This window comes from Eptatretus burgeri, chromosome 13 (assembly GCF_056783735.1).
Source record: "Eptatretus burgeri isolate ZD-2024b chromosome 13, Ebu_testis_v1, whole genome shotgun sequence".
In the NCBI taxonomy this organism is placed as follows: domain Eukaryota; kingdom Metazoa; phylum Chordata; class Myxini; order Myxiniformes; family Myxinidae; genus Eptatretus; species Eptatretus burgeri.
The window spans coordinates 12,431,751-12,449,250 of record NC_140973.1 but is presented as its reverse complement, the minus strand read 5'-3'; the positions used below and the strand labels follow the sequence as shown (position 1 = coordinate 12,449,250).

Genomic DNA, 17,500 nt, shown 5'->3' with positions numbered 1-17,500 from the left:
TAAAACACCCTGTATCATAAGAGACGTGTCTGTTTGTGTGTTTGTGTTTGTTTGTTTGTTTGTATATTAATTGCTTACAGCTCACATTTTTCTCCAATCTTCACGAAACTTAACCACCCAGTCGAGGTAGTGACAAGCTAGAAGCCTATTGGTTTTCATGTCAATAGGTCAAATGGTCAAGTTCAAATAACTTATCAATTTTCATCCGATTCACTTGATATCGATATATTGTTACAGATCCGGGGTTCGAGGCTTGCTATGAGGGAAAGCACTCGGGTCCCTCCCGAACGCCCGGTCCTGAGGCTGCTTGGCACAGATAACTCCGCACACCAGCAGGTTGCTAAGCAACCACGAATGCTGATTGGTACTGCGAATTCTGGCGGGGTTACACTACTTTGCATGCTACCTTACCTGTGGACGGAAGAACCAATGGGGGTCTCGTGACCTCAGACCCAGATTACTGCCAAGCGATACAGTGAGTGTGCACTGGCTAACAAGCGCAAAATAGTGGGGCAGAACTTCCAGGCTAAACTAACGTGTGGACCATGCTGGACCAATGGAGGAAGAGACAGAACAAGCTGGGTACGTTTATATTATAAGCAATTTATTGTACAGTTCAACAAAAAAGGCTTTATTCACAAGCAGGTAAAAAGGTATGCAAATATCAACAGAGACAAGACAGGACATGGAGCAGACTTACACCGATAATAAACTTCTACAATCTTATCTTTAATCTAACATAGCAGGCGCCATCAGACACACACCCGAGGAAATTAGAGAGCACAGAAAGATGAGAGGAAGTTTGAGGTGCTTACAACCTCTTTGAATACCCAGCATGGCCGACAGGTCCATGCTTCCCAGTTGCTTTGGAGAGGGGAGGGAAGAATACTGGGGATGTCTATGGTGCGTAAGTGGGATGTGCAAATGAGATGCAAATGTAATGCAGAAGAGAAAGAGTGAAGGTGTTTGTGTATGTAGTTGCTCTTTCAGTGTTTGTGTGTCCAAGGCAGATGACACAAGATGGAAGAGGCAGAACGTAGGAGGAGATCGCTTATGTGGTGTGTGTCTGTAAATGTAAACGGAGACTGAGCAGAACAAAGACTGGCTGTGGAACGAAGCTGGCGAAGAGGAACGAGGATGAAGCAGAGCACAGGTGACTTGGCCATGACTCAGCGACGACCTGGCAACTGTTCGGCAATGACTGTGACTGCTCAGCAATGACTCGGCGATCACTCTCTCAGCTCTCTTTGAAGCTACTTTTCGAGCCTGGGTGAAGGTGGAGTCACAAACTGGATCAACATGCCCTGTAGGCATATCCGAGCACGCCCAGTGGCACACAGATGCCTCCCTGAGAAGTAACCCCACCATGCCAGACTCTGAAGCCGAAATTGACCTCATTTACCCCAAACTCGGCCATGCAAAGGAGCTCCAAGACTAACATGGGCTGTGGGTTTTTGGGAGTGCTCTCAGGTCATGTTGCAGCTTAATCTTACTTCAATTAGCCGATTAAAATGAACAAAAACTCACTCTGTGATGCTGCACACTGGGCTGGTATCACTATGGGAACTCAAGCTGTGACTTCCTGCTGTTCCAGGATTATTGACTCATGCCTCAAGGACAGTGCTTGTGCATAAGGTGCACACCACAAACCCCTTATTTTCCCCTCATTTTCTTCAAAAAAAAAAGGTTGCCTTATTCATGGGGATTTATGGTATGTATACTGAATCATCACTTGTCTTACCTTAAAATAGCTTGAATTTGAAGAAAGGTTCAAGTGTTGGCAAGCTGATGAGAACAGATGAACATGTGCTGCCTCTGTACTCAGTGTTACACAAAGAAACCTAAACAACCGTAAAAAAACGTGTACTTCATGATCTGCAGAAGTAAACTTATGCTGGCGCACTTCGGCCTTGTCGATGCGTACATTGGATGCAAGCTGATGGGGTGTCATCAAGGTTGCTCAATTTTTATTTTCATCCTGGAAGTCATGCATTATTCAAAGTTCGGGTTTGGGATAGTTATGCATTACTTACCGATTTTTTTTTTTTTGGTGGGGCAAAATTATATTTCAACCCAGACTTTTTATGAGTGGTGGGGTGACCACCCTCCCTGGCCTCCCAGCATTGACGCCTACGTGTCGGCATCCGAGGAGTTTTACTTTAGTTGGTTTATAACAATATCAAGTCGCGATCAACATTCGAATTGATCATGAAACACCAAAGAATGATAATCCACTCCATCCCTTTTTTTCAAAAATATCATAAAAAAAAAGTCTATAGAATTATTTCCATTTTGAGAGTAACAATCACATTGCCATACATTTGCTGCCGAGATCTCCCTTCGTACCATTTTGTTCACTCCTGCGATTGCATTGCTGTCCTCTAGCAAAAATATACAGTTGGACGGTGAAAAAATTTGCGAGCAGGTATCCTAATTAGGTAACACAAATACGAGTAAACAAAGAGGAACCACCAACTCTGTGCAGTTTAGTTGTCCAAATCGCCGATTTGCCCTTGTCACGACGGAACCTGTGCGTTAATCGGCCTTGCCCTGGTTGAACAGAGTAGCCGAAAAATCACACAGCATAGCATAATTCCACCTTGTACAAAATCTTGTATAAAAATGCCACTTCTGTACGAACAAGAATGTGGAAGTAACTTGCTTGGTAGACAAAATGGCTCCATGGAGACCACGTGATGTGTATTGTCCAATCACACAGCCTCTGTGCGAGCAGAACAACAGGTGGCTGCACGCTCTCTCTATATCCAGCACTGATTGTTATGGCTCTGGCTTCTCAGGGGTAAAGAAAGGTATTCTCATCGTGTAATTCTAGTTATTTTGGAGTATTTTGTTTCGTTAAGTGTCCGATGTTTATGTAAGCAGATATGCGTTGCGAGTGTATCGATAGCTATCTGATACATGTTGTTTTCTGCTTCTACACTCTGGTCTACATCCATTGCCTCCACCACATAGCACATAAAACTCACTTCTCAGACATTTACTCCCAGCATTCAGCATAGCTAACTCTAACCCTCTTTTTACCCCTCAGCCCGAATTGGCTAAGGGGTATTGTCGTCATAGGCGTTGTCCGGGCAGGCGTCCGTCCGTCTGTCAACTTTTAGTTTCCGTCAATTTCGAGGAGAACGCCTTGTCCGATTCAATCCATTTTTGCAGGGTATGTTGGGGTTGAGTAGAGGAAGGTTCCTTTCGAAAATTGGCGCGCTGCGATTTTCAATGTGGCCTCCATGGCAGCCATCTTGAAATTGGTTTCCATCGATTTCGAGGAGAACGCCTTGTCCGATTAAATCCATTTTTGCAGGGTGTGTTGCGGCTGGGTAGAGGAAGGTTCCTTTCGAAAATGGGCGCGCTGCGATTTTCAATATTGCCACCATCTTGAAATTGGTTTGCGTCAAGGGGCTGAGGGGTTACGCTCGCTTTGCGGTGCTATTTTTTTTACTTTTGTGCTTCTGTTTCCTTTTCTGTACTGTTGTATCTGACCTACTTCCTTCCTCAGTTGTTCCCTTTGTATCTCTAATCTCTTTTTCTATGGTGGGATTTGGCTTCTACTTGTAGGGCCTTGTTTTTTTCCTTTTTCTGGTGTTGTTTGCCTATTACTTTTTCTTCAATAAATGGTGCTGCTGCAAAACACATGATATTGATTTATTTCAATGGAGATGATTTTGAAATAATTTTTCTCATTGAATGGTTGTTCTACCTCACTGAGAGTTTTCTCCATTTTTTGTTCTCCATGCGATGGAGTTTTGGTCTCTCTTTTTAGTTTTATCAGTTTTATCTCTTCTTTCAACCTATGCTGCTCTTCATCATCGTCACCCTCCCCCTCTCCCTCATTCTGCTGCTCTCCCGTGTCTTTCTGCCCATCATCATCATCCACCACCTTTTCCACTCTTTTCCTCTTCGTGTGTACCTGAGTCACCAGGTCCTCATCTCTGAATCAGTCTTGCCTCTCTTTCATGGGGACACCCTCATTCTATCCTTTCGCCACACTCTTTCTTTGCCGCCTTTGGACTGGCTGTCGGGGTTTTGGTCCCCATCTTGTTGCACAGCCAAAACTTCCTCTCGTGCCGTCTCCGTCAAATCCCTGCCATCCCTTCCTTCACCTTCAAGCGATCACTCAGCGTCCCTTGCTCTAATCTCTCTTTCCACTTGTTGCCTTGCCCTCGATGTAATATATTCTCTCCTATCTTTATCTAGATATCTTTTAATTGTTGAAGAAAACCAAAAATTTATCAAGGGGGACTCTCTCCACCCCAGTAGCCAATTTCGTTTTTCTCAGATGGTGCCTGAACCCCTTCCTTACCTTTCCTTCTCCGTGCCTCATGCATGGAATACATTTTGCATTGGAGGGTGATCCCCTTCTCCTCAACACTCCAGGTTTCCGTTTGTAATTTTCGTCTCTGGAGTGTCATCTCTGATGGTGGTGAGGCAGTTAGTACCTTTACAGATTCTTGCTTTGGTGCATAATCATGTCTCTTTGCAAGGTGATGTTTTTGTGCACTTGAGAAGGTGCAATCATTAGTGTGTGTGTGTGTGTGTGTGTGTGTGTGTGTGTGTGTGTGTGTGTGTGTGTGTGTGTGTGTGTGTGTGTGTGTGTTTTTACACGTTTACTGGTCAAGATCATTGCAATGAGAAACTGAAGGCCGTTTGGAACGAGATACAGTCATCTGTTTTTTACAACATACAAGTTTATTTAAATAGTAGTTACATTTTTTTTTATTCTTAATTACATCTACTTATTTAGTGAAAAAAGAATAGTTGGACTACGTATTGTGCTTCTGTTGTGCCGATAACATTTTGAGCATCCACCAGTTCTGCGCCACGTTGACAGATTGGGTTCAGATCTCGTTCCCTCGAGCAAGAAACAGTCATGCTCCTCTACACACCTGTCATGCCAAGACAAAATCAGGAACAAGCCTTCCGTGAGCAACACCATCCTACATGCGACAAGTATTCATTACGGTTCTGCTCAGGCAGGTTATCAGGTTTATGTTAAGGTGTGATCACATTACATTAATTTCCCAGAGGATACACAACATCCACCTGTGCTGCACACACTCCTCATACTTCGATATTTTCATGATGTTTTCTTCTTAAAGGACAAGGTGTAATTGTTGATTATGCACAGGTGGAGTTCAAACTGTGCATGCTTATGTAACAGTAACATTAATATCCCCATAATAGCACAAATATTGCATGTGGAAACATTGCATCAGAGGTGGGAAGCTATCCTTAAACTGTGTTTTTGTTGTTGTTTCTTTTTGTATACATTGTCAAGGCTTGTATGAGAGCGAACACACAACGCAGGGGTGGGGGGGGCATGAGACAAGAGGGGGGCGGAGAGGGAAGGACAAAACAGTGGGGAACAGAGATATTAGGAGATCGGTGGAAGGGAGAGGGATGCGGCGGAGAACACGGGGTATACAAGATTGACATTACAGCGACTTTCAGGATGGAAAGTGGAGAATTTGAAGGAGGTGGGTTTGGTGTGGATTAACGGGGGTAGAAAAGATCGAGGTTTTGGAAGGGGGAAGATAAGAGGTGGTGGTGAACAACTGTTTTGATCACCTGGAGGGAAAAATGGGATTGTAGAGAGTGAGGGAGTTTATTCCAAAGGCAGGGAAACAGAGGAATGAAAGAGTGAAGGTGAGCGGTGATTCATGATTTTGGTAGTTTTACCAGAAGGGGGGTTGTTGGCGGACCTTGAGCGTCCTGCGGAAATATGGTGGGACATATCGCAGACAGAGTGGGGGGGGGGCGAGACCAAAGAGGAGACTGTAGAATACAGAAAGCCCACCGACCTGCCTGTGGTGTGAGAGAGTGAGAGGCCCAAAGACTCAGCCTCACCGCGGGAGATACCGATGATCCTAAATGCCTTGGTTTCCACAGCGTGAAGCCGAGAAAGTTGAGAGGCAGGAGCACCAGCCCAGAGGGTAGAGCAGTACTCCATCAGGCTGTGGACAAAAGCTTTGTATGTGGTCAGGAGCTCAGGTTGGCCGAGGAAGGACTTTGCATGACGGAGGATTCCCAGTCGGCGACTGGCTTTGGAGGCCAGGTTGGAAATGTGGCTTTCCCAGGAAAGATCATGGCAGATAGTGAGACAGAGAAGCTTGAAAGAAAGGATTTCTTCCAGAGGATTGTTGAGCAAGTAGATGTGGTGGTGGGGGTGGGGGGGAGGTTCGAAACGGTCCTTTCGAAGAGACAAAGTGAGAGTGTGAGATTTGTCAGGATTGAAAGACATGTTCCACGTGTTGGACCAGTTTGTGATTTTATCCAAATCCGCAGAGAGCGAAGAAGCTGCTGCTTGCTGATCTGAGGGATGCCAGATGGTACAGCAGAGGGTGGAATCATCAGCAAAGAGATAGAGGATTTTCCAGAGAGTCGGAGAGATGATTGATGAAAACTTGAAAAAGAACAGGGCCCAGAACACTACCTTGAGGAACTCCAGTCTGGACAGGAAGAGCGAATGAAAGAACTCCATTTCGGGACAGGAGAGGAAATCTGCGAGCCATAAGTGTAGATGGCTTTGGATACCACAGGAAGAGAGTCTGGTGAGCAGGACGGTGTGCCATGTCAAAAAAGCATGCATTCTGTTTACATTGTAACTTGAATATACAAATATGACACCAGTTAGGTTTTGAGGAGGGGTTCAGCATCACAGAGTGCACCTCGTCTGCCGAGCTTACAATTAAGATTGTTTTGTTTACCCGATGGTAGTTTTGCCATGGTAGTGTTGAAGTCTTGTGTTTCTGTCTGTCTTTGTCTTCTTGCCCATTCATCCCTTTGAGCGTGGGACCACGCCATTTTTTCCTCTCTTTTGGGAGATCATGACTCTTTGCCACTTGTTAGACTTGGGGTGGGGGGGGGGCAATGATAGATGGGCAGAAAATCTTCCAGGCATAACTTAAAGTGTGAAGGGGATCCACCACCGAGTTGCCAGAGCGAGAATTCTGTAGCAATGGAGTAATGATGTTGAGTTGGCTCAGGTGTGTAGAAACAGGTGATGCCACTGGTTGAAGCCAATTTACCATGTCCATGTTTACCAAATAGGCAATGTCACTGATTACACTAGATGCTCAGTTGAGATCATGGTCTGTCTCACTGATTGATTTAGAGTGCTATTATAATCAGTGACACAGATAAGCTGTAATAGATACAGAACTGTTGAAGGTGGATGCACAGAACTCCTGACTGATCTTTGTGCTGTTTGTGGAGGCACGAGGTGACAATTGGTGAAAGGATTCCTGCTTGAGAGCAGCTACGCTCAAACTCTATCCAGCCCCCAGACATCTCCCGTCTTGTTTCATTAATCGTCCAGCCTCAGACCACAATGGACAGGAGATTTTGCATTTGTTCACCCATTGCCATTCTCCTACTTGGTGTGTGTGCCAAAGGCAGTCTTTCCATTCCACCACCATCGTACCAAATGTGTACGCTGCGTTTCTGGACTGGTATGCTGCTCCGCTCTCAATGGATTAAATTGGCCTACGGAGTGCATCAACTCTCACAATGTGTTCATCGAAACTCCATACTAACATGTGGGGCAACAAATCTGAACCCTCACCTCTTATTTTGCAATTAGAAACCTTTTTCCAAAGTAAACATTTCAATCCTTTATGATGTCTTGAAAAAAAAAACTTGAAAACTTTAATTCATTCCCCTCTCCCCTTATCTATTTGTGTTCATGAATGGTTATGTGGAGGATTTCAAAAGGTGCTAAATGTTTATATTGTAGATTCCCGAATTGCACAATGTTCATTCATTCATTCATTCCATGCTTATTGGGATGATGCCTTACCATGTGAATGATGTTAATAAATTACTATACATTGACAGATTGATATGGCTTGCCTACTCTTTGCGAAGGACACCGTACGATCAACATCCACCAACTCACACCAGCAGACAGGACACCCGGCTTAACGTCAATCTGACGGATAGCATACACCTTGGTGCCTCACCCTGCTCGAGATAAAACCAGGGTGACAGTGTATAGCTGGGTCAGGATTCAAACTCAGGCTTGACAGCTCAGAGGTCTTGAGTTCAAACCCCTTTTGGCTGCTGAATTAACACCAGGTGGGTTGACTCAACCTGTCATCCTTCCGAGATCGTTGAAATGAGTATCAGTGTACTGGTAATGGGCACAGCATCAGTGGCACAGCATCACCCCACAGCCAAAGACTTCACCTGTGAGCCAGACAACATGAAGTGATATCAAAATATACTTCATAGTAAGACCTTTAATCATCAACAACCATTTGAATGAAGAACACTGCACGCCCTCTGTCTTCATTACAGCATTAAACAAGGTCATTTATCCATATCACATTCAGTGTGTGATCAATGCATTGAACTTCAGAATATTATTTTTCAACTTCACTTTATACATCAAAAAGACTTTAAAAGGAGTCCATCGTGAGAAGATGTCTTTGTATCGTACATGCCTTTATTTTTGATTATATTTGTACATTTCTGTATTTCCCATCATCATCGAAACACAAGACCTGGCTGGTGATGAGGGGGTGGGGAGAGATTTCTCTTTCCAGGACACATCTTTGGTGGGTTTTTTTTTTGTTGGAGTTCTGAGATAGGTAGTCAGGATACTGTGAGTTTCTGAATGCCAAGGTGATCGAAGGCTAATCCGTGATCACGCCAACTAAACAAAGCAACAGGTAAACACCCACTCGCACCTTTCTGCTTTCGTTTGTTTTCATTCTCTGTTAATTCATTATACCTGATGTTTGGTTTGCATTTTGCCCTCATATATGCCAGTTCAAATCAAAGCGATTGTTTAAATGATGATGTATATCCCATAGACAAAAATAATAACTTGCCTTACTTGATCAGATCCCTGAGCGGAGACGTTATCTTTCCAGGCAGACACCAGGTGGCGATATTGCACCACGGGAATTTCATCCTGATGGAAATATCTGGGTCAGCCACGAACATCATCACACTGCTTTCGTTTCACAATGCAAACGAATGGGGCAAAGCATTTATTAATTTTTTTAAGGTAAGTATATATATATATATATATATATATATATATATATATATATATATATATATATATATATATACATACATATATACATAAACATAAATATACATATAAAAATATTTACACATATATACATGAACATATATATATATTTGCATATTTATAAATATATACACAAATATACCTATATATTAACATATTGTTGTGGGGATCCACCGCGTTCAGTGTGCGGACGACCGTTCTAGCCAAATCGCGGTCGCACGCCCACCGAAGGCCGCAATCCAGTTGTGACTTTCCGGACCAACCCCGGAATCCAGTCATGGATGCCTTAAGGCATCATAAACTCACCAATTATTCTGTCCACGCGCTACAGGGTAGATCACCGAATTATCGATATACCTAATTATTCGCGCGGACAGAAATACCGGGAGTTTATACCTCGACGGGACCTGCACGAAAACGAGCCGCTTAAGTGGCTTGTTCCGTATGCGAGGCCGAGCGGTTATATATCGCTAAGTCCCGTCGGACGAGATTTACTTTTAGCGGCTTTAAAAGCCAGTTAATATCCCGAGCACACCATGGCGGTCAATGGCAGGAAAGGGATGCAACGAGCAGATTCACGCTCAACAATGGGGGCATTTATTTTCACACTCGGCACATAAGCAGTCAATTGGGGGATGGGGACAAGATACGAGCAAAAGCCTACAGCCGAGTTCTATTCGGAATGTACAAGCACATACTTACTCACAATTCTACTTAGAGACAAGGCGCCACAGATTTTCATACAAAAACCCAAGAAAGAAAAGACACGGGCTCGTAAGCCTTTAATATTCCTCAGAGCTAGGATGACCGAAAGGCTCCTAGAGGCCGGGCAGGTTACCTCGCCGCCTTGGTGGTGACTCGATGGTCTTCGGATTGGCGACCCTTGGTGTCTCCTTTCGGTCTGGTGCATCGCGAACGTGCCAGTAGCTTGGGCGGCTTGACGAGCAGCTTGTACGGCTGCTTGGTCAGCCTCGGGAGCCCGGCTTCGTCGTGGCCCCTCTTTGACGAGCCTGGTCGGCGACGCTTCGGAGGAGCGAACGGGTCCCGTGCTCTTTCAGAGTTGATGCTCCTCTAGACCCCGTTCACTCCTCGGCATCGCCCGACCGTATCAGGGCTGTCTGCCCAGACCCCCACGCTCCGATGCTGCCACTAGCTCCGACTACTCCAGGCTCCACCAGTGAACGACCCGTCGAACAACCACCTCCGCTCTCCAGCTTCACCACCAACCAACTGCTCGCCACCAACCAACTAGCCTGTCGGTGTCCCAACGCAGCTTTTTATAGCCCCGAGGGGAGAAACCGCAGAAGGTTTCACCACCCGTAATCGGGCCTTCCCCCTTTCACCTTTGAACCTTCACCCAGGCTGGCTCCGCCCCTTTAAGTTCTGATTGGCTGGCTTTTTCTACGGCAGAGCTCGTTTCTGATCCAAATATGCAAATCAGCTGCGAAACGGCTGATTGCACATGGAGGCTGGAATGTGGTTCCTCCTGTTGCACCGCGAGTTCGCACCGACGGTACCTTGCTGCTCAGGAGGATGTTATGGTGTTTGTCGAGGAGTCGATGTGTTGTGGAGATGACGTGGTTGTTGAGGAGATGTTGTTTGTGGAGATGACGTGGTTGTAGAGTTGTTGTTTGTGGAGATTACGTGGTTGTTGAGTTGTTGTTGAGGAGACGATGTGTTTGTTTAAAACAAAAGATAGAGAAAGAATAACGGCTAACTCAAAGATTCACAGCCCGGCACATGAATAAATCCTTTTATACCTCGGTGGGGAAATCGAACCTGGAACACACACTTATCGAAATAACTGATCTCTGGTGAACCTGAATGGTGGTTTGCGAATTTCCACAACCGTAACAATATATATATATATATATATATATATATATATATATATATATATATATATATATATATATATATATACATATACATATATATACATATACATATACATATACATATATATATATATATATATATATATATATATATATATATATATATATATATATATATATATATATATATACTGTTGAAGATTCGGCGGCGCTTAAGAGCACCGCCGTCTCAGGGGTTATAACGCCGGCTAGTTAGGCACAGGTCTCGGGTCACGTGCCTCAGATCACGATACCAATGTACACCTGGGCCTTGCCAGTTGGGGATATAGACTCCGGCTACAGACTGGGTTTGATCAGAGACCGAGCGAAGTCTGCCAGTCCGTAACTATTTTGGTTTTATATACAAATCGAGCGGATTGTTCCTCGGCGCGGCACAAATAAATTCAAGGCGTCAAATCTCGTATAACTCAGCCAGATTTATTGGGGACACGTCGGGGAAACACGACACAGGCAAAGCATTCACGACAATGTTATAATTAATCTATAACGCGCTCTTAACCAGGGAGCTACAAATACGGGTTCCGAAGGGAACCCTTGCGAGATAGACCTTGGGCGTGGACGACATGCAGACAAGATGTAGACAACATGCAGGCAAGACACGGACGGAGTACTTGGTGATGCCTCATGGACGAGAGGAAAAGTGTTGAAGGCGAGGTGCGGCTCGTGAGAAGCCGATGTTAACGGATTCGAGCACCCAAGCTCGAGCATGCAGCGTGGCAAGATCGCGGCGATGGCCTCCTTTTTGTCGGCACCACTCACGCACGCCGCATTGCAAGATGGCAGCGATGCACTCCTTTTGTCGCACCGCTCACGCACCAGCCTCAGTGCGTCCAGCCCCCATAAGGTCGACGCACAGGAGAGAAAGATCTATGGTGTGTTCCAGCTGGTTTCTCACAAGGTCCAGTATGCGAATCCAGGCCTGGCCCGTACACCAGACGATGCCAATCCCGGTGTTGGGCTCCGCAGGCGGATCGATGGGATGAAAGACGTGTTGAGCCGTGCAGGGAATCAGGACAGTCAGAGGCTCCGTGACTGGACCCAGGATGAACCTGTGGATGATCTCAGGCTGGATCCATAACCGAGGAGGAACAGCCGACCAAACCACTCCTCATGAAGCAGATCGCAGATTGACCTCATGCAGTTCCTCTTGCCTTTCGAGGCGGGCCTTTTCAGGACCGCCTCCGGGGACCCGTGATTGGTCCATCGCTCGAGATTGCAGCAGCCCTCCACCAATGAGTTACTGACATGTCTTGTTGACTGAGTCTCAGGGCGCTGGTTGGGGGCTGGTTAGAAGGGGAGAAGGGAGGAAGAAGGAGGTGCCTCTCGGTACACCACCACTGTATGAACACTGGACAGCCTGCTACACCTCCTGACACACATGTAACGTCCGATTACCAAACAACCTGGCTAAACATGCATTTAACCCTCAAGAGTCCACAAAATGTTCTGGGTGAACAAAAAAATAACCCCTGGGGCTCAAGAGGGTTAAGAGGGGATCTGGGCTAATCCTACATTTAATAACACACTAAGGGCCCATTTCCACAATACATGTATATACATATAAACACACACACACACACACACACACACACACACACACACACACACACACACACGCACACACACACACACATATATATATATACATATATATATATATATATATATATATATATATATATATATATACATATATATATACAATATACATGTATACAATATACATATATATGTATATATATATATATATATATATATATATATATATATATATATATATATATATATATATATATATATATATATATATATATTTATATATTTATGTAATATATAAATTTATATATTCATGTAATATATAAATTTATAAATATACATATATATATATATATATATATATATATATATATATATATATATATATATATATATATATATATATATATGTCATACGTTGAAATGTACATACATATATATTCATAGGTTGAAATGTACATATATACATATCTATGCAATAAGACAAACGCCAAATTTTGGCACCAATTTGCGGCACCAAATCACAGCGTAGCCTCCAGACAATTGGCAGGTATTTACTTTACTACCTGGATGGGGGCTTAATGTAATTTTTGTGGTGAACTGATGCTTATCTTTCATGAAATTCAGGGGTGAAGATGAACGTCCATTTCAGTGACATTACCCATCTTCGTGGGGTACCCTGCAAGTATATATATATATATATATATATATATATATATATATATATATATATATATATATATATATATATACACATACATACATATCTTTACAAAGAAATTGTTTTTTTTACACTCTGAAGATTCTTTGCTGTGATGATGGAGGAGTTGGGGAGCGCTGCATCATGAAGCACCACCCTTCTCCCGGTTATTTTCCCTGGTTGATCTGGTAATACTGAGTTTACCAACTTTTATTCAAGTCTCAGCAGTTCCTTTCTCAGTGATCCAGCGCTAATTTTCAAGCTCCGCTCATTATCTTAGTAATTTTCGAAACGTAAAGCCAAAATACCTTGAAGTGGGCATGAGTAGCTGGTATCATAAATTTCTTGAAATTATGTTTGTTTGGAATCAAGGTGAGCAAGGCATGGTCCAATCGGGATAATGTCCTTGTCCTGCAGGTATCTGGTGTCTGCATCATCTCATCCATAAACTTCAGGGAATTGATAAAAATGAAAAATATTTCAAGTGTTTGGGTGTTTGTGTGTTTATTTATGTGTTTGTAAGTTTGTTTGTGGGTTTGTTTGTATGTTTGTAGGTTTGTGGGTTTGTTTTTGTATTTTCTTGTGGATTTCTGTGTTTGTGGGTTTGTTTATATGTTTATGGGTTTGTTTGTGTGTTTGTTCATGTGTTTGTGTGTGCGTGGATTTGTTTGTGGGTTTGCTTTTTGTTGTTTTGGGGGTTTGTTTGTGTGTTTGTTTATGGGGTTGTGGGTTTGTTTGTGTGTTTGTTCGTGGGTTTGTCTGTATGTTTGTGGGGTTATGTGTTTATGGGTTTGTGTGTTTGTTTATGGGGTTGTGGGTTTGTTTGTTTGTTTGTTTGTATGTTTGTGGGTTTGTTTGTATATTTGTGTGTTTGTTTGTGTGTTTGTGGGTTTGTGGGTTTGTTTGTGTGTTTGTTTGTAGGTTTCTGTTTTTATGGGTTTGTGTGTTTATGGGTTTGTTTGTGTGTTTGTTTGTGTGTTTTTGTGTGCATGGATTTGTTTGTGTGTTTGTTTATTGTTGGTTTGTGGGTTTGTTTGTGTGTTTGTTTGTATGTTTGTGGGTTTGTTTGTGGGTTTCTGTGTTTATGGGTTTGTTTGTGTGTTTATGGGTTTGTTTTTCTGTTTGTGGATTTGTTTGTGTGTTTGTGCATTTGTATGTTATTCTTTCCACGGAGAAACCAGAGCACCTCGAGGCCCCACATTTTGGGTGGAAAACTTCACCATCTGGACAAGGATTCTCTTTATGTATGTTTGTGTAGTTCTGAAAGTCATAGAAACAAAATGGCTGGGCCAATCCCCACCAAATCCTGCAAACATGCTGGGGATACCCAGGGTCAGGTCATGGGTACAACCCACCCTCTACAGGGCAATGCACGGGGAGGGGAGGGGAATACATTGGGCTTCTGATACAGGTTCTGCATTAAAAATGTTGGAGTCTTATAAATTTTGTCTATGAGTTGTTTTTGTTACTCTTTTATGGCCTTAACCACTGCCACGAAAAGCTCACCCAGCCAGGAACCCCACACCTCCCCAAGGTAGTGCTGGGAAGCCCCTGCTAGTAATATATATATATATATATATATATATATATATATATATATATATATATACATATATATATATATATATATATCAAGTTAATCCTGATCAAGAGAAATAGGTACTTTATTCGTTAAGGTGAATGAATGTGATTCTCTTAACCCTGTTGACGTTTATCAAGACGATGCTTGGGGTAGGTTGGGGGGGGGGGCGGCAGATACAGTGTCGTAGTCGTATGAGTAGTAGTTTTTCTCATCTCTGTATTGTCAACTGAGTCTAGTATGAAACACAGCAAAAAGTATGTGCTTGATCAATAGGACAATTTCTACCGTTTTTGAGAAAAATAATGGTAATAATACTCGTACTTTGGCCTTCCGGCTAGTTATTCTTGATAACCTTTGTTTGACCGTGTACTCCGGTCTTGGGGCAAAGTCCACCTCCTTAGCTTTTTTTTTTATAACATTTTTGTAAAACCCTTTTCAAGTAAAATAGGTGGTCGCAATAGGGCTCAAACTGATAAAGTAGATGCTATGATCATCCTAATGGGATAGGATGTATATTCTTTTGTTTAATGACCATGAGCCTTGGCCTTAGGATCAAGGTGCATGTGTATTCGTTTGACAAGCTTTGTTTGACTGTGTACTTTGGGCTGAAGTACATGTCCTTAGCTCTGTTATGATGTTCAAAGTTTTTGTTTACCCTTTTTATATAAAAATGCATCTCTCAACGGAGATGATGGCCAGGAAGCCAGAAACGCGTCTGTGAATTGATTCCTTTCCCCGGAGGGGTGGGGTGTGTGGGCACGACGACGATCCTGCTAATAAAAGTCTCTCAAAGCCATATCAGCTGACTGACATCAGGTTTGCAATGTAGCAGCTGACACAGCATTAGGTAGTAGGTGGATTGTGCTTTTCACAGACTGCAACTGAGCCAGGCACTTTGCCCAATATATATATATATATATATATATATATATATATATATATATATATATATATATATATATATATATATATATATATATATATATATATATATATATATATATATATATATATATATATATTTCAGTGGTTTTTCTCGATCATAACAAGCAACTTGAGCTTCGAACCATAAAAACAGGTTGAATACCAATATAATGTCTTTGGATTTATTCTGTGTCTGTGAACCATTACATTGTCCCCATAAGTTAGTAAGTGAGCAGTATGTTAGCACTGGGCCAACAATAAGAGCTTTGGGATGGCATTGTATCTTGAGAAACGAATCAAATGCTTGGAACAGCACGTTTGTATGTCACACGTGATGTATGTAGGAGAATGTGTAAATTTAATAAATACATAAAATTAAACAAATGCAGTCGGGAGAGGGGGTTTATCCCCCATCCACTGGCTTCCCCCCAAATATTTTATCCAGCAATATAATTGTTTTGTGTGCAAAGAGGGCGCGCGAGTGTGGATTCAGTCATCCGGCCACAGGCTTGGGTTGGAGGAAGGGGTGTGTGTGTGTGTGTGTGTGTGTGTGTGTGTGTGTGTGTGTGTGTGTGTGTGTGTGTGTGTGTGTGTGTGTGTGTGATATTTGAAGCCACATATTGCGACTCTAGCCTTTTGCATGCAGGCATCATTTGCATCGACCATGCTGCGAGAGCCATAAATCAGGGTGGGGAGAGGGGTTCGTGGAGGGGAGGGGAGACTAGCTGGCGGCTCCGCGATGATCTGTGCGCACGAGATAAGGGCGCGCCGTTCCTCGCGCGCCGCCGCATCCAATTTTGTGCGTCCGCTCCGCTTTTGTTAATCTTCTGAAGGCAGCGCTGGGCTCGGGACAGATAACGGCGGCAATTTATTATCTTTTCATATTACCGTCCGTCCGATTATCGCCGGGGTCTTAGGGATCGCCCTGTGAGATGTCGCGCGAGGAATAATGAAAGAGACAATTTATAACGCTGATATTTCCCTCGCTCGCCCAGTGCTTAAAGATACATTGTGATGGTATTTCTGTCGGGGGAAATCGATTAACTTTTAAACAATGAAATCCTTATGGTGGCGTAATAAGACGAACCGATTTCTTCGATGCGCTGCACCGTCTGCTCCACATATACACACACGAGAACCTGAAACTGAGCACCTGGCTTGGCCCGGTGTTGGGGTGGGGGGGTGAGCGTGTGTGACACCCCCCCCCCACATCCACATCGTGTTGTCTCAAACAGGCTCATAAAACATTTTTAGGGGGAAATGATAGCATTTTAAAAATTGTATAACTCTCCATTGCTATTGAAACGTTAGAATGTCCGAGGTGGGATGTACAAGGTATGGCTATGAATCAAATAAGGCGCTCAGCACAGCAAGAGTATAAAAAGGAAACAAAATTAAAAATTAACAATTTTTTTTAACGTTCATTCAACTACAACAACTTGCTCAGCTAAGGTGTGTAGCGACCCCTTTGGGGGTTGACCCTTTTGCACTTTGTTCTCTTAGGACAGGGGGAACGTGACGTCAAAGCAGGCATTTTTGACCATCGTGCTGGCGATAGCTCGCCCACTCTTCATGAAAGACACCGTGGGATCTTTAAAGTCTATCACCTAATTCCGGCAGATGGGACGCCAAGTTTAACGTCCATCTGAGGGACAGCACACACATTGACGACTCACCCTGCCTGTGAAACACATTTGTATGTTCACTTAAATATTTTTTTAAAAATTCTATATTTTTGCTAATTCACACTCCTGAAGATTCCCCTGGGACACCCCTCCTGTGGAAGTTATGTTATAGAGTAA

The 17,500-nt window shown here is 43.3% G+C and overlaps 1 long non-coding RNA gene across 4 annotated transcripts in view; it reads right to left on the bottom strand.

Moving 5' to 3' along the window:
- Nucleotides 1-589: 589 nt before the first annotated feature.
- LOC147013862 (uncharacterized) overlaps nt 590-17,500 on the bottom strand; it is an 18,738-nt gene continuing 1,827 nt past the window's right edge. For 2 of the 4 annotated variants that reach the window (XR_015050536.1, XR_015050533.1), the window contains 2 exons: nt 8,850-8,932; nt 590-8,202 (listed from right to left, as the gene is read on the bottom strand). This is a non-coding gene — a long non-coding RNA (uncharacterized LOC147013862). The remainder of the gene's footprint in view (nt 8,203-8,849; nt 8,933-17,500) is intronic. The other 2 variants (XR_015050534.1, XR_015050535.1) reach the window with 2 other exon arrangements.